We start from the raw sequence: 18,395 nt of genomic DNA, 5'->3' as shown, positions 1-18,395 counted from the left end.
CAGATGTACGAGGATGAGACGGGGTTGGGTCTATCGTAGGTGTTGCCCATGTCTACTGATGAAAATTGCTACGTTACTGCACAGCCTCCCACCCACGTCGCAGCCACCAGCAGCTACATTCAGTCCCAGTTATAACAGTCCTGAAATGTGTGTCCAAACACAGCTGTGAATAATATTTTTAGACGTGCACAGGAAGACTGACTATTTTGTGTTGTGTGACTGGAAGACTATGAAAGGATCTGGGACGCCTCAGTAAATCCATAAGGGATGCCTTCAGCACAGTGGAACATTAAAAGTTCCCAATATTTTTAAAGTTTTATAATGCAGTGACAAAAAATATCACTCAGACTAGGCAATCCTCATGGAAATATTTAGTCTTCTATCATGTGGGAAACAGACTGCAGCTCTTAAATTCTGTTCTGCAAATTCAGAGTCAAAGGGTAATGATTCCCCATGTGGGATAAAATTGATATATTACACACAGTTGCTGGGAGCAATGATGAGGAATTAAGAGAAGTCCTTGCAAGACTCCTGAACTCAAGCTTTTCATTATGTCAATGATATTGCTTTAACAGAGATAATTTAATAACTAAAACAATACTTTACATAATAATGGACATTGTTTATTTTTTCCATCCCTTTTGACTTCCTCTTGCATTAGATGTATCAGTATAAATTCATCCTTGTAATAATTTCACTAGTGTGACTGGAGCAATGTGAAGGATGCACGTATTAGTTAGATATTGGAATGGGTCGCCCAGGGAGGTGGTGGAGTCACCGTCCCCGGGGGTGTTTAAGGAAGGGTTGGATGTGATGCTTAGGGATGTGGTTTAGTGGGTGATACTGGTGGTAGGGGAATGGTTGGACCAGATGATCTTTCTAATGATTACGATTCTATGATTTTATATACCCCACAGCACAGCCAAAGCATGTTGTGATACAAAGTAGAAGAATCTGGATTGTGCAATCTCTGGTGGTTTTCCAATGTAATCTCATCCTGTTTTACACTGACTGCTAACAGGGACAGGCAATGATTTCATTTGTGTGATTGTCCTGTTTGTACATACATTGCAGCACCACGATTTGTTAATTACACTGTGACGCTCAGAATTTACCTTGGTTGTGTGCTCTAATGGATTGATGCAAAGACACCATATTTCAAGAATGTTCATGATTTCCTCTCATAGTCACAGCTTAATTAAACTATATTAATTTTTAGTGAAGCTTAAAAAAACTCCTGAATGACATACTTATAGCATTTTTGCTTTGCATGGAACATATTAATATTTTGTACCAGTATCCTACATTTTAGGAGTTCAAAGAGCTTTAAAGGAATGGTTACTAACATATATTTGCATATACACCCACATAGATGACACTGTGTATGTCACATCTGGTAATCACAACTAAACTTTCCAGACCATCCAGCACAGAAGTCAAAGGGGAACAATTATCCCCCTCTCAGTTGTATGCCAGGTTATAGAGAGAGAGGTAATGATGGGATGATGGGATTTCCACCTTTATTGAACTATGGTCTATGTTTTGTCACTCTCTGTCTTTCTTGTCTTTAGTGCACAACATCAACAAACAAAAACCCCACCCTTTAAAACTTTTTTTAAAAAAAAAAAAAAAAAAAGCACCACTATTAGGTAACCTTGATTTAGATATTCTTAAAATATGCCCTAAGTAGTTTTTATTTTTATTTTTATTTTTATTTTTATTTTTATTTTTATTTTTATTTTTAATTTTTTTCAGATTACTGGTAACACAATAAGCATAAGATAATTTTCATGTTAAACATAAAGATGGAAAGAGAACCTTTATGATTTCAGTAAACACGAAGAGGCACTAACGCACGTAAGTTGCATCTCTTGCCTCCTTCCTAGAACCTGGCTTTGCTGCTCTGTAGTTCAGGGGGTTGAAAGGTAAAGGTATTTTTTCCGTGCCTGGGAGCAAAGTAGCCCAGTTTTAGTCATATATCCTCACTGTATGCAGCAGAAACTTGTGTTTTATAAACACCTCAAACGCAGACTCTGGGGAGGAAGGAATAGCTAAGTGACACAGAAAATCTGCACTTTACCCAAGGCGGTGGGGAAAAGGCGTGTTCTGTTTCTGTTACAAGGGACAGCGGGAGAAGCGTTTAGGGATGTCAACTCCCAGGCAGTGACTGTCAGAGGTCAGAGGTGTTAATTAGGCAGCCCTGCCTTGGAATGAGCCCCATCTCTCTCTTACTCTACTGATAAGCACAGAATAAATCATGGGATGGAAATTATTTATCTTTTTTCATTCTCTCCAGCTAGGAAACTGTATTTTGAGTATAATGAAATTTTAGAACTACTTTTTTTTTTATATATTTTTTCCCCTTTAGGGCAACCAGTCAAGAATTAAGATTTAAATATAATGTTTTGTTGTTGTTGTTGTTTTTATTCAAATAATATCTAGTGTACCCAAATGTCATATCCACTTGAGGGAATAGCCATATGTCATTATATAGAAGCATTAATCTCCTAAGGTTTGATTTAGTCACTGAAATATTTTAAACGAAATTCTATTTTCATTTGCTGTACTTTTTTTTTTTGCCAGAACCAGAATGTGTCAATATAGTGCAGATGAAGATGATACCTCTCTCTCTTTAGACACAAACTCTAAAGACATTTCATAAGAAGCTCTCTACATAGATTCCTTTTATTAATGATTAAAAAGATAAATGAGCATTTGGATATGATGATGATTATTCCAACAGAAAAGGAACATCTACATGTCTATCCATTTTCATTTAAAAAAATACAGTGCATTTTGCTGCAACTATAGTGATAGTAGTATTAGGTATTTTTAAGTGTCAGAACTGTGGACATAAGTCCCATGAACAGTTTTACTGTTTTTCACAGATAAAACAGAGATACATATGGAGATATAATTCAGTGATAGACTGGTGGAATGATGAATATTATTGAGAATTATCCTGTAATGTTGCCACTGTGGTGCCAATAAGGGACATTTCCAAGTTTGCAAGCTATGAGCGCCTGGGGAGATACTTTAACTGTATGCTGACATTTAGCACATCAGAGACTGTGATTTTTTGACCTTTTTTTCTCTCCCCTGCAGTGCTGAGACATGAGTATTGGAATGTATGCAAATCTAAGACCAGGACATCTGAACTTAACCATATGATGAGTTCTTATTCCAACATACCACAGCAATTACCGTGAGATAGACAGAAATGATCCCATGTGCAGACAGTCTAGGCAAGACCTCAGCAGATCAGTGCTCGGGCAGAATAAGCAACTCTAGTGTGCTTTCTTCTTTGTACATATCTTGGGAACTTGGCTGGCATTTCCAAGGACAAGGGTAATGTTCGTTGTACTGTGGCAAGGGCAAGAAGCACTGTTTTCAAAGGGCTAAGCTACAGCCCTGAACAATGTGGACTAGAAGTTTTTCCTTCCCCGCTAACTGTGGAGTTCTCAGTCACAAACAAAAATTTCTTGAGTCATACAGAAAATGAAAATATATTTATTTCATCCTGAAAGTGACATCTGAAACTTCTCTTTTTATTTTTCAGGGTGAGAAGAGTTAAGGTCTCGATTTTCCAGGGAACTCAGTTTGGCTATCAAAATTTTATTCTTGTTCTTTCACCTGCACACAATTATGGCTAGAAATGTGTATTATTTTTTCCCTGGTTGAAGGCTAAGCATGCATTTCTTGGCACGACCAGAAAATTATCTATCCAAGTAATATAAAACAATTGTAAAAATATTTGCAGCCCACTTTATTCACAATTACAATAAAACTAAGGGAATGTGAGGAACGAGGTATGGCTTCATCTTTGTACAAAGTAGAGACTTCTAGAAAACACACTTAAGTACATTCCTCCTCTTGTTGGAAGGTTTCTAAGGCAGAAAAAAGTCTCCTGAGTGTTTTCTGTGGCAAAAAGTTTGCCAGTGTGTAAAAGCTGCAATAAGCATTGTCAGATATAACAACTTTATGAACTCTGTATGTCATCTAGGAAGTGAAAGGAAGATTTTCTTAATGAATGCATTGATCTAACAGATAAAGACCAAGGAAGAAGCAGTGCAAAAACATCACAACTTCTCAGAAGAAAATTCAGGTCAACATTTACAAGACAGATGCACAAAGGTTTTACTGATGTCCAGGTTTTCTGCCATGGGTGGTTGCAACAGGTTGAAGGTGGAAGACATATGCAAAATCAGCCCAGAGGACTGGGTAGGGCTGAGAGCCCAGCTCATCTTGATCAGAGAGATCAGGTGGGTCAGAAGCACAGGTAAAAGGAGACTTCAGAGGCTATGTGAATTAGGAGATAAATCCAAGAACCCCAACTTCAGTAGCTTATGTAAAAAAAGACTGAGATTACAAACAGCTCTTGTAGTAGGGTGAAAAAAAATGACAAGGTTTTCAGAAAAGCATGTTATTTTCTGCCTCTCAGTGCTGATACATAGTTTTAGCCACTGTGTGGGTGGTTAAGAAAATACCACAGTCAGTAAATGAAGACACTTTTTTTTTTTTTTTTTTTTTTTTAAAGCAAACTTTCCAGGGACCTGCAGACATTATTAAAAGAGTGAGGTTCCAAATGCTGCATGCTCCTGCTGACATCAGTACAAACCTGCCAAAGCTGTTATGCTCCAGCAGGATTAAATCCTGCTGGCCATGTCTCCAGCTATTTTTTTATTTGTAAATTAAGTGTGAATCAACTGTGGTCATTGCAGGTATTAATCATCACGTCAGTGTAACAGTAAGCAGCGTTTGACCCTCTATTGCACTTGTGGGGGTTCCTACCCTATGATGAATGTACTGTGCTAAAATCTGTGTGAAAATGCTGATCGTGCACCACAGGACTTTGGGAATGGGTGTTCATCCCCAGAGCTGCTTTAGGAAACTGCTCAGTGGTTTGTGCTCAGTGACTGTGAGGTGTAACATGTCTGTAACATCACATGTTTCATCAGGATCAAAATCTGTTTGCTGAAGCACTTTGCCACCACCTGAGACCTTTCTCCCTCTCCCACAGCCTTACCTTGTCAGATTTGGTAATGCCAGTTCCTGAGGAGCTGTGGTTCAGCTCAGATCATTGAGCAGCATCTACAGAGGACATATTAAGGAAAAGACAGCTCTGAGATGGTAGCAGACATGGAAAAAATCATGCATCAGATACTTGGAAAAGAGCCTTAACGCCTGGTGGGAGGCAAGGTTTTTAAGGTAAAATGGACTAACAGCTACCATATTGAAGCATCTGTAGGAAAACATTATGGATATATGGGAAGATAGGAGGGGTTATAAGAAGAGTTCATATTACATTTTATTCTTTTCTTTCTCTGAAGTACAAAGCTGAGTTTCATATTGAGGTAGATTCAGGTAGTTGAAATCATTCTTAACAAATTGTTTCTGAGGTTAATAATACAGATTATAAAATGTGGCTAGAAGATCTTGTTCATCTTTAAAATACAATAGAGAAAACACTTGTTCTAAAGTCCACATTGAAAAGTTGGTTCATTCTGTTTGTAAACACACATGCAAAGGGAATTTGGATGTATGAAACAAGTCCCAAGTGCCACTCTATCTAGGGGATAACTGCTTCCCATGTGCCTTGTCTTTTTTTATGATGAGTTCTGCAAGGCTGGTTAAAACAAAAGGAAAAATAAAGAGAGAAAATTTTAAAGACAACAGAATTTCACTTTTGTAACTGAACTGAAGGTTCTGGAATGTTCAAGATGAATTTATTATTATTGTTTTTGTTATTAGCAAAGCAAGCAAGGTCAAGGACACAAGCCATAAGCTTTACTTAGAGTGGGCCACTGCTTGTTCTTTTGTGTGCGTTACAGCAGGTGGCAGATGTGCTGTGGGGAGGAGGAGTAGAGGAATATATGTCTGCACAACACAAATGTAGGCAGGAATCCCCTCAGGATGTGAGCTGGGAGCAAGCCAGAGACATCGCGAATGCATTCATGCACTGCTCAGGCTGTATATGAAACCTCCCAACAGGTCAAAACAATGGGCTGTACCTATTACTGGTTCCCATTTGCGTGTAAACCTTGAAGAAGTAGCACCGAATAAACAAGGGTGTGTATTTTATTCTGTGTTCACCAGAAATAGTGTTGCATAGGTTTAGTCATGTTATAAACTGTTCTGGAGAGATTTTTACTTTGTACTATCAGAGCTTTTGCTAAATTAGAAGTTCTAGAATAAAGAAAACATTTGGGAACGAGAGCTGCAATCTTGCCAGTGGCCTTATGAACAGGATTTTTAATACCTTCGGATTTTAAGGCTCTTCAAGGGTTTTCTTTGAAAACTTTAATTTTCTGTTCTGGGGGCTGAGTTTGAATTTTAACGAATCAAAGTGTGAAAGCAATAGCAAAGTAAAATGTTAAGTCTAGAGAGCAACCGTCCTTCAGAACTGGCTATCAATAAGAAACTGCTTTCAATAGGCTACAGCTTTGTAAATGTTTAACTGAAAAAGTTGATCTATATAGATAGTAATCTACAAAAATAGTTATGTTAAAACTGCACAGTGCCTACTTGTATCCTCACAAAGGCTTACTATTTTCTGTTAGCTAAATTCCTATTTATCAGCTTAATTCACAGTGAATATAAAAATACAGAATGTACTTAAGATATAGCTAATGTAAAAATCTTAGTAAAATTTAGAGAAAATAATTTGATTCACCAAAAGCCTACTGAGATAAATTGGGATGAAAACAAGATTTCTTACTGCCCAGGCTTTGTTCCTGTGTCTGTCCTGGAGATCCCCGGCACACGCTTGTGTTCTGGAGACTGGGATGCTAGAGATTGCATAGGCAAGGCAACACTGCAAATGATTTTGATTTAGGATTTTTTTTCCTCCTGCTTGAGTTAGTAAAGGGATTTTTCTTATGCTGAAGGGAGGTTACCCAATGGTTTTATGGTGTAATAAGACTGAGATGGAGAAACTGTGCATCAGCCGTCCCAAGCATTTACTTGGCCCAGAAGTTAGAAAGGTTTAAATGCAACAACAGTAATCAAGTCACTATTTAAGCAGAACAGACAAGACTCTGTGATGTAGTTTGACCAGGGAGCTGCACAGGAGAAGCAAGCATCAGTGCAACTGTTAGATGTAGCTTCTATGAGAGATGGTAGCAGCTTTGCAGAATAACTGTCTTCATTTTTAAGGCCAATCAAATTACAGATTTTTTCTTTTGTCCAATTTTTACAATAATATTCTGTCAGTTCCCAGAAGGCAGCACTAAAGAAAAGATAAGACTTAATTTCAGATGTTATTGTGTTACTCACACATGACATCTGAAGAAAACAGGGCTTACAAGCAATCTGTGGTTTTAAATTAGATTTGCCAAATGCTACATAAAACAATCAGATATGCACAATCAAAGCTGTTGACAGCCATTTGCAAGCTGGATTACAAGGAGATAAAGCTCAATGAACATTACTGCCAACAAATAATCTGATTTGTTTCTGATGTGACTATAGAGTACTTGAAATAACTGGCAGCACAGTTTTGGTAACAGTGTTGAATTAAAATAACAAATAGCCCTACCCTTCCTGTTACTTGAAGTCAGGAAAGACTGCTTATATCACCTACAATTTTTCAAATACTGACACAGGTCTTTTCATGCCAACAATTTTATTTGTGCTCATAATTTTGAGATATAACAGCACTCCAGTTGTTATCAGACTCTAAACAGAACCAGAAAACTATCCGTTTTAAAAATTCTTGCTCAGCTCTTTAGTTAGCTTGTCCAATTATTGTCCCCCTTCAGTGGAAAAAGAATTAGGAATCCATTTTACTGGAAATTCTAATGCAATTTTAAAGGTTTCCTTTGTTTTGCCATGATGCCTTTCTTTTTGAATCCTTATGTTTGTCTAGGTGGCAAAATGCAGTGTTAGTTCAATCAGCTCATGTGTCAAACAGTCTCCAACCTTTTTGCTGACCTTCTCTGCACAGCTAATGTTTTGGATCAGGCAGAACCCTTGGCAGCTATAGGATCTCCTGAGAGCTCAGCCAGCTCAGGCATCTCTGCACAGGACTGCTTTGTGATTTTGGTTTTGCAGTGAGAACATCATTTCCTACTCATCATTCTCTTTTAATGTCCAGATGACAACTGTGTTAGGCCTGATGGACTGGTACATTTGAGGTGGTTGAATATTATTTTATGATTATTTGTTATTTTGAACCTCAAGAGAACAGGGGCCTACGAAGAGTTATGGTCAAAAGTTATGCCTAAGGATGAAAAAAAACTCAGATTATATTAAAGATTCCAGAATTGTATATGTATATGTTATTGTATATGTTACAAAATTGCTATATCTGACTAAATTGTCATTCTTGGATTTATGCTGCAAAGGAGAATTTCAGCAATATGACAAATTTGTCATAAATGATCCTTATCAAACATAATATTTCAATGAGGAAATTTGGCAGATGTGTTTCATATGCCAATGTCACTTCCAGGTTCATGTGCAGTCAATGTTTCCTGCAACTCCATTTTGTCATTCCCTATTTAGGATCTGATTTTCAATTTCCATTGGTTTCAACTGAAATTAGCTAAATATGCCAGAGAAACAAATCTTAAAACTAAATCCAGAATTATTACTAATAGGATATTTATAAAAGAGGCCAATTTCCATCACTTACAACTCTCTAAATGTTAGCTAAAACAGGGGCGGGTCTTTTGCTACAATAAAGGAGCCAGTCAGGATAAAACAGTATGTTTGTCAGGTGAATGCATTCTGTACTGAGTGCAAAGAGCTCTCTTCATCCTTAAGAATAATAATAATAAAAAAAAGATGTTGCTAATTTGCCAAGGTAAATGTTATTCTACACCAAAATTGTGTATTAAATGTGTTTTAAATTGATATCTAAATAATATTTTCATTCCCTAGATGTGCTCAAATATTTGTAGACTACACTGGATTCAGTCCAAATGTCCTTTCCTACAAACCAGTGTATAAGTTTACATCCAGAGATTGTTTTTGATGGCTGCATTTGTTCATTCTCGTTCCTTGCAAATGGAATCATCTTCCACGCTGCTATTTTGGATGTAAATATTGCTGTTAACCTTGACTTATCATGGTAACATTCTGTATGGGTCAGTGAGAATACAATACCCCCAAATACACGATTACTGAAGGTATTCTTTGCTTACACTGCTTCTTGTGGGTGCTCTGTTTGTAGCTCTTGTAGTGCTGTCCTTGCATGAAGTCTTTGCCCTCAGGACCATGGGAAATGTTAGCCTAGATCTTGAACAAAATTAACAATTTTATAAATATTAGAATTATACAATGAGACATATTGTTACTCCATGTGTGAGAGATCATCACAGCAGCTCAGAACCTTGGCTATCTATGATCAAGGATTCTTTGTTGATAAAACTGTGTATTTTCGCTTGATTTGACAAAGCTAAATGGCACAAGTAGGAGTTCAACTGGATCCCTTGGAACAGATACAACATCCATTGGAACTCATTCTTGAGCAAACCGGGTGTCAAGTGCATAAGAATACCTGATACCTGTGTACATTAATCATTTTTCACTCCCTTTAGTCCAATTAAGTAATGTACTAGGAAGAAAAAAGAAGAATTGGAAACACCAAAGGTAAAAACTTTTCATTCCTTTCAGGTGCAGTTATTTGAAGCCAGTTTGAACAGTTTCAGAATTTGGACCTTCTCATATATTTTGCAAGTGATCTGTTTTAAACCCTGCCTGCCTACAGTCCCAATGGAGCAGAACACAAAGTGTGACAGACACATTTACTTGCCATTAGAGATGATGAATTATAAATCACCACAAAGCATCACCGTCATAAGAGAAAGTGGTCACGTTTAAATTGTCTTAGTGCTGCAGTAAACATATGACAAAGCATTGTGATCAAGTTGTGATTTTTTGGGGTAAAATCTAGTTTTTGCTCTGAGTAACATTGCAAGAGCAAAAGGTGACTTTTTACTGAAAAAAGGTGAAATTCATGGTGTTTTAAAATTACTTTACTGAAATGTAAGCACACCCACCAGAACCAAAAATGTTGACTATGGTGGTTTTAGAGTGCCTAGCACAACGAAATATATTTCTATTTGTAGGAGCTACAATAGCAAACATCATTTATATAATCAATAAAGGCAATAGTCCCACAACATCCAATGTCTTTACTTGAGCTAAAATTTCTCTGTATAAAGCAGCATTTTTGTTTTTGTCACCCTCGGAACTCAGGCCAGGCTTAGTAACTTCATGGTCACTCTGTAACTCAGTGAAGGCTGAATTCATGGCAAAGCTTCACCCAGCTGCATGCTGTGGAGGCTGGTCGCTGATGGCTTCCTAGCTGAACTTCTGCCTGAGTGGGTTTAAATCCCCAGTTCCTGTCAGACTAAAATAGCTGCTAGGCTGTTTGTATTTCTGAGCTGATGCTCATCGAGATCCACTTGTGTGATTCCCCTTTGTGTGGACTGACTTCTTAATAGTTTAGACGGAGTAAACACAGACTGAAAACTACAGAGCATGTGGAGAGCAAGGGCTGGATTTCAGTTTCTTTTCCAGTGCAGGCTTAAAAGAATATCTAAATGATACTGGAGTAAAAATACAAAAGACAGTGGAGCAGTAACAGGGAGACAGGTTCCTGACCAAAGAAAAATTTTCTCACCTTTTAACCACGCTCAAGATCATTCTCTGTCCAAAGACATACTTAAATACTCTGTGTGAAACTGAACCACCTCCAGAAAAGAGACTAATAAGTGTAGTAAACTGCTTACAGGTGTGGCTCACCACAGACGTGCTGGAGCTAATATCTGAGGTGCAAAATCAAGAGAGAGAAAAAGGAAATGGCAAGGATGAATGACAGAAATGGAGGTGCAAGGAGGTGGAGGAGTTGTTGGCATGGAAGCCAGTTCATAAAAGCAGAACACCATGTTCATTATCCTTGCAAGGTCCAACCCAGCAGATGTACATTGAGTCCATCAGATCAGGCCTCACAGATGAGCCAGAGCAATAATGAGTTCCCAGAAGGGCTTGAGGAGCTACAAGTTTTGTAGCTCTGGCTTGTCATATTGTAGGCACTCCGTGCATCCCCAGAAGCAAACCCTACACCCTCTCGCCTTCCAGGGCATCACAGTCCAAGTGCCACAGACCTCTGGGAGCAGTTATGGGTCTTGAGGAATGAAATTCCTCAAATTCCTGCCTTAAATTCCTACCTTGGCAGTTAGCCTGATTGTAGATTTGGCAGGCAAATAGTCCTGTTCATGTTACCACTCTTTTGAACTATTAATGCAGATTGTAAAGATTTTTTTTTTCTATCTTGCTTTAAGATGCCAAAGTTCAGTTGTAAAATGAAAGAGCCCAGAAGAGAGAGAAAGACATTGCTCTGTTGTCAAGCATAACCTCACCTCTCAAGCATTTGAAAGCCTGAAGGGCTTGGAGTTAAAATGAAGAAGGGCGTCTAACATTCACGGAAACATATATTTCCTCCCTCATTCTTTTATTTACTTTGGTAAAAAGTATACAGAAACAAGACAAATATGTTGAAACTAATCATGTGGAACTGATTTCTCCAGGAAAAGCTGTGAGATAACTGCAGGACCCCAAGTAAAGACCAGATTCTGCCTCTCTGATGTGCTGATGGGATTGTGTGTGACAAGTGATGAAATGCAATGGGACACACAGAATTGAGCTGCTGTCAGGTCCATGGTCTGGTTACACAGGGCAGAACAAACACCAGCTGGGACACAAAACGGAACACTCATCCAATGACTAACAAAAGCAGAGGGAAGATGAGGTGGAGCTACCAAGGAAAGCACAGGTGAAAAATCGTGACCTATGTTTTGTGGCGAGCAGATGCCAACCTCACCACTGCAAGATGGAAGCCATCAGCTTCTGGGTAAGGAGACTGCTTGTATTTAAACACTTCTACTGTGTTTTTATGCTATGACCATCACCAGAGAGAAATTCAGAGAGAATTACTGTTTGGTCAGTGCTCAAGGAGTACAGGAAAATTATGGGGCCCATGCATTCAATATGCCAAGCACTGAAGCTTTGGAAAGGTTTGCTTCCAGACATGAGATGTTGTCGTGAAAAGCACACAGCAATGTAGTCCGTGATTTATGAGGCTGATCTCTAAGAGTGAGATCTTCCAAAATAAATTTTTAGCAGCAAGTTCTGTGCAATCCTGTAATATTTAGCTCTTAAGTAGTCTTTTTTTTTCCCTCAGTTGTGATATAATTTGCATTTTGATTAAACTAGCTAAATATTTAGCTGAACAACAGAGACTTTTAGTAAATGCAATTATGTTTTTGGTCTAGATGACCTTTTCCTGAATTTAAAAAAAAAAATAAAAAAATCCTGGTTGCCTTTTTATTAAAATTGTTGATTACTGTAAATGGATAAACTAACAAAGAAGAGATAACTGAATTAATCATGCTTAGTATAATAGCATATTGCTAGGAGCTTATAGACTAATCTAAGAACTTCCCTTCATGTTATAGGTAAATATAAATAGTCCTTCAAAAGGACTATGTCCTTTTTTTTCCCGGTGTTACTTTGTTAATTAACAGTGCACGAATTACAACTGCTGGCATATAGCAGACAGAGGGTAACTCTTGGGATAAAAGGACCACACAGGTCCATGTTTTCACTACTTGTTTTTAACAGAAATACGGAATCTGTTCTGTTTGTAAAATATAGATTTTAATTGCCACACAAAATAGAAGTCTGGTATTGATTTGGGATGGATTTGCAGATGTTCAAGCCATGCTGCTTATGAATCAGTTTTGAACTGCTCCTTAACTCCCTATTGTTTTGTTTATTACTGTCTAGTAGATACGTTTCCCAAGATCTAAGATAATGCAGCAGTTGACTGACACACTTTCTCATGCTCATATTTTAAGAGAAAAGAAAATCAATTCTATTCTATTCTTCCTTTTCTTTTGTAGACCTTGCCATTGCACAGTGTGTGATTGTATCAACAGCTGGGACACGTGCCGGGGATGAACGAAGCAAGTTGGAGCCAGATGATAACATTTTTCCACTCTCAGGGTGTGTGTGTGATTCTTCTTGAGGAAGAGCCTGTCTGAAACCCCTGGATTCCATGGTAGCTCAGCATATGACAGACTCAAATATATAGCTGCAGCCCTTAAAGTGTAATGAGTCCCTACTGTACAGTGAAACAATTCCAGACATACATATGCGACATGGGAAGAACCAGGTGCCAAAATTTTCTCTTCTGTCTGGCCATAAACTTCAAAAATATTCTCTCTAAAAGGTAAAAATCCAATGAACTCTATAACAAAAACTTTTGTTTATATATGGTCACATCCACCATCTTTATCTTCAGAATGTAACCACCCTCAGACAAAAGTTGTGGGGTTTTTAGTTTGGTTTTGTGTTTTTTTGTTTTAATAAAAAGGGACTTAAATCCTCCAAGAGGCTGTTGGAAAAAAGCATGTAGTTTTTATGCCTATGAATGTATGAGCACGTATGTAAATCCAGAGTTGTACTGGACTTTTAATAACATCTGGTTCAGCAGATGGTGACCAGCAGAAAAGAGCTACCCAGCTTCACTGGAAGCTCTCAAGTTCACCAAGAGCTTGTGGAGGAGAGTTGAGAAGGAGGAGAAGGCACAACCTACCAAGCAGAGACTGAAAGGTGACATGTCTGGACAAAGGTGACAGTAGTGCAAAAAAACAGGTAACACTCAAGGCATGGTTTGGCTGGTGTAAATATCTTGCATGTCATTTTAGTCAGCTTTGGATACATTTTACAGACTGTATTTGAAATTAAAACAAAACAAACAACAAAAAAACAACAAACAAAACAAACAAAAACAAAAAAGGTTTTCTCTCAAATGCTCTCTTATACTTAGCACCAGCAATGTCTGATACTTTCTGGCTGTAGAAAATAGCAGAGCTCACATTAGAAAACCCAAATAGTTCTAAAAGGACTGCCACACATTTTTATTTTTTAAAAAAGTAGCTAATATCAAGTTTTAAATTGCCGACAGTCTTCTGAACTGCTTACAAGACTGATAGATAAGTAGAAGAAAGGATGGTCTCTAGAGAGCTAATCTTGCAGCTAGTAATCCTTTGGGTTTTCAATAAATAGAATTGGAAACCAGGTTTTATATGAAGAATGATTAAGTTGCTTGTATAAAGCTCAGATTAGGAATTAAAAAAAAAAAAAAGACAGGAAAAAGGAAAGAAAAGAAAGAAAAAAAGAAAGAGGAGGAAAAAAAACATTTTAGTGGGAAACTAAAATTCACAAATCTACTGTTTCATTAAAACCTGTATGTTACAGTGGAAGAATTCTTTATTTTGTTTTGTTTTTACTGCATGCAATTTCCATGGACATACTGCAAATTACAGAAAATTGATTTCATACAGAAAATCTGATGCATCTGATGTTGTATGGATTGTATTCAAACCAGTAAATCAGCACATATTTTTGGTTTGTGCATTAACTTGCATCTCCTTATTTCTTTGTTCACCCCCAATAGCTAAACTGTATAAAAATATCCATATACTCTTTAGAAATACCATGTAAATGTGAGAAATGCTATACATAAGTCAAAAAAAGAAGAAAAACTAGTTTTTAAATCTTAAGTAAACCTAGATTAAGATTCTAATGACTCAGTGGCAAATTATGAGAATATTCTGGCTGAAGAGGAAAAGAAAATTCCCAAGAGTAACATAGATTTTATGCATATGCTGGAGAAGTTAGAGGGGGAAACATGGCAAAGACTTGAGAAAGGCAAAGCTGGCAGCAGTATTAAATCACAGGCTGAAGTAGTTCATTTTTGTATGAAACGGTAGCTCATATTGTGGATTTATAAAATATATGTATTTTTCAGAAGAAGCAAAGTGAAAATGAGGTTGCAAAGTGTTAATGAGGTCAGATCTTCCTAAAGTCAGCCAGCCTTTGGTAGTCTAAGAAGAGAGAAAAAAATACAAATACTAGCTGCCAAGTCATTAAACAACTATGATTTTGGCATAGTCATTCTGATCACATGATGCACGTTCTACTAGCAAAATCAGAGTTGTGTAAATTCTTGCAAAGTATTTTTAGAAAACTATGAAGAATTGTCTGAGAGCAAATCAGAAGACAGAATTGCCCTACAGATATTTTAATTTCATTGTGACATATCTGAGAAAACTTGTAGGAAAAATAACAACAGTCTCTAAAAAGGCTACAATAAATCACTGTGGATAAATTTTCCATTCTTTGTATTGTTCCTGCCTAGGTTTGTCATTTAATTTCTACAAGTACTGTGAGAAATCACTTTGCCTGGAAGGTTTTCAGGGGTTCTATTGCTTTTTGGAAACTTAAAATCCCTATGTGACTCCATAGCCCAAACTGTAGTTCTGCTCTTAAAGCTGCAAGTTTGATGAACTCACACTGTTCTGTTCTTGTGCTGTGGTAGTGTTTTGTTGTTGTCATAATTATTTCAAACCTAAAGGAGGCATCCTGATTATCAGGTCCACACGTAAGATCTTGGCAGTAGAGCAGGTTGCTGCTCTGTTGCTGGAGACCATCCCGTCTCTATTCTCAAAGGGTTTTTGCACATCTCCCAGAGTGCATGTGGGTATCACTGCTGGATGAAGAAGGCAAAAGTTAATCCAGGTGAAGATGACAGATTTGAAATAGCTTGTGATAGCTTGAAATAGTTGGTGTTCAATGCTTTTTGTTTGTTTGATTGTTTTTCTCCCCATAGTACACATTGTTATTAAGGGGAATTTTGTGAGATGATGCATTTTTCCTAAGTGATGATGAGATAGATTTCAGCTGAAGGTCTGTAATGCCTTTTTATGAAATAATCAGCACTTTTACACTATTAACACCAAAGGTAGTCCTATGTGATATTGTTTCTGGTGATAAAATAACCTCAAAAGAAGTTTGTTTGTCTTTTTTTTTTTTTTTTTTTTTTTTTTAATCTGACAAGTAAACGTTTAATATTCACTTAGGTCTTAAGGAGTCAAAAGTACTCAACAGTCTGAAATCTGACCTCTTGCGGTATAAAGAATGGAAAAAATACTAAGAGATCAGTAATAGTAGGTAGAGTGTGGAACAATCATTACAGCAAGGGCAGAAAGAATGGAGATAAATGCCTGTTGCAAATCTAATTTTGGGAAAGGTCTGAATCAGAACTAAGAAGTTACAGAACAGTCCATTTAAATGAATGTTCATTCTCATGCTCTTTGTTATGTAATCTGTGAACAATGAAAGGAATGAAATGGCATCATATAAAGCACCATTCTCTGACCATGATTAAAACTGTACTTTTCTTCCTCTCACTGCATCATTAAAATCTTTACTAAAAATGGGGACATTCCAGTTTTTACAGTTTCACGTTATTGCTAATGGGGAGGGTGGCCAATATTAAAAAAAAAAAAAAAGTAAAAAAAAAAAAAAAAAAAGTGGAGAAACCATCAGAAATGTGATTGCAATTCCAGGAACAGTTATAAAATCTTTCTATTAAAGTCAACAAAACAGTTTATTCTCCTTGTATATATAAATATATATATTTGTCAATGTCTGTAGTACAATGCATGATTACAAGATCCTCAGTGAATGAGCTGCTATAAATTTCTCTATTTCTGTCATCTTCTACAAAATGTTTCCTTTAAAAAACTACCAAAAAAACTTCTTAGAAAATAAATGTAATCAAAAACAGTGATGAAAAATATGTGAACTAAATTAATTATAAAATTATTGTGTCTCATCCAACCTCAAAGTATGAATCATCTTCATTTTATAATTTTCATTTTATACCCTAAACAAGTGTACTTGGAAAGCCCAATGCAATATCAATTAATAGTTTTTCTCAGTGCTCCTTCTCATGGTAATTTCGTTATGTCTTTTGTATTAATCAATAAGTTAGGGGAAAGAAGTGGAGATGTCAGTAGTGATGTCAGGATGGTGAAGCTGACTCGGGTAAATGGGAATCAAAGAGGGTGCCCCTCATAAGAAAAATGGGTGCAAAGAGGCACAGATTCAGTTTAGGGGAGTGGGATATGTTACAGAAGGGATGTGGAGAAAACAAGGATGGGGTATAGTCCATGGTGATAGTTACAAAGGTAAGCTCTGAGAAAGGAATACAGATGAACTGGAAGGTGGTGTGTATTCTAGGTTGCTGGGTAATAATACTGGAGGACTGCACATATGTAAAGACAGAATAGCTCTCTCAAGTCAAATATTTACATACTACAGTCTTGCTGTATTATTCCCAGTACACAGACACCCTGACTTTCTTCTAGTCCCATCATAGAGCAGTGCAAGTTTGCTTCTCCAAGCTTCAAAAAGATGGCAAATAATGGAACAAGAAAAGTCTGGCTGAGCTGAGTAGATAGCAAGTACAAATTTTTCAGATGCAACAACCTTAAAAAATACCCATTAATATTTTCTCTAATAACAGAGAGATTTGACTGAAAGAGTCAGGCTCCCCCATGGTTGACGAGAGAGTGGTTCGGGAGCGTCTGAGTGGGCTCAACGCACACAAATCCATGGGCCCTGATGGGATGCATCCACATGTGCTAAGGGAGTTGGCAGAGGTGATCGCTGAACTGCTCTCTATTGTCTTTGAAAGGTCCTGGAGAACAGGAGAGGTGCCTGAAGACTGGAGGATAGCCAATGTCACTCCGGTCTTCAAGAAGGGCAAGAAGGAGGATCCGGGAAACTACAGGCCAGTCAGTCTCACCTCTGTCCCTGGAAAGGTGTTGGAACAGCTTGTTCTGGATGCCATCTCCAAGCAATTGGAAGTGAAGAATGTTATGAGGAGTAGTCAACATGGATTCACCAAGGGGAAGTCGTGCTCGACCAACCTTGTTGCCTTCTATGATGGCATTACCAGCTGGGTAGATGGGGGGGGAGAGCAGTGGATGTCATCTACCTTGACTTTAGCAAGGCTTTTGATACTGTCTCCCACGACATCCTGCTAGCAAAGCTGAGAAAGTGTGGGATAGAGGAGTGGACAGTAAGGTGGGTTGAGAACTGGCTGACTGGCTGAGCTCAGAGGGTGGTGATCAGTGGCACAGAGTCCTGCTGGAGACCTGTGACTAGCGGCGTCCCCCAGGGGTCGGTGCTGGGTCCAGTCTTGTTCAACATCTTCATCAACGACCTTGATGAGGGAATAGTGTCTGCCCTCAGCAAGTACGTCCATGACACAAAGCTGGGAGGAGTGGCTGACACACCAGAAGGCTGTGCTGCCATTCAGCAAGACCTGGACCGGCTGGAGAGATGGGTAGGAAGAAACCAAATGAGGTTTAATAAGAGCAAGTGTAGAGTCCTGCACCGGGAAAGGAACAACCAGACGTATCAGTACAGTCAGGGGGATGACCTGCTGGAGAGGAGCTCTGAGGAGAAGGATCTGGGGGTCCTGGTGGACGACAGGTTGACCATGAGCCATCAGTGTGCCCTCATGGCCA

The 18,395-nt window shown here is 38.0% G+C and overlaps 1 long non-coding RNA gene across 1 annotated transcript; it reads left to right on the top strand.

Annotated features, from left to right (window-relative positions):
- The first annotated feature begins 4,899 nt into the window (after positions 1-4,899).
- LOC121068377 lies at positions 4,900-16,471 on the top strand. Its single transcript, XR_005818840.1, has 4 exons — positions 4,900-5,208; positions 11,538-11,860; positions 12,912-13,240; positions 13,505-16,471. It is a non-coding gene; the product is annotated as an uncharacterized LOC121068377 (long non-coding RNA).
- The last annotated feature ends 1,924 nt before the right edge of the window (positions 16,472-18,395 follow it).

This window comes from Cygnus olor, chromosome 3, assembly GCF_009769625.2.
Source record: "Cygnus olor isolate bCygOlo1 chromosome 3, bCygOlo1.pri.v2, whole genome shotgun sequence".
NCBI classification, from domain to species: domain Eukaryota; kingdom Metazoa; phylum Chordata; class Aves; order Anseriformes; family Anatidae; genus Cygnus; species Cygnus olor.
The sequence above is the reverse complement of the archived record's forward strand: the minus strand, read 5'-3'. Positions and strand labels throughout refer to the sequence as shown.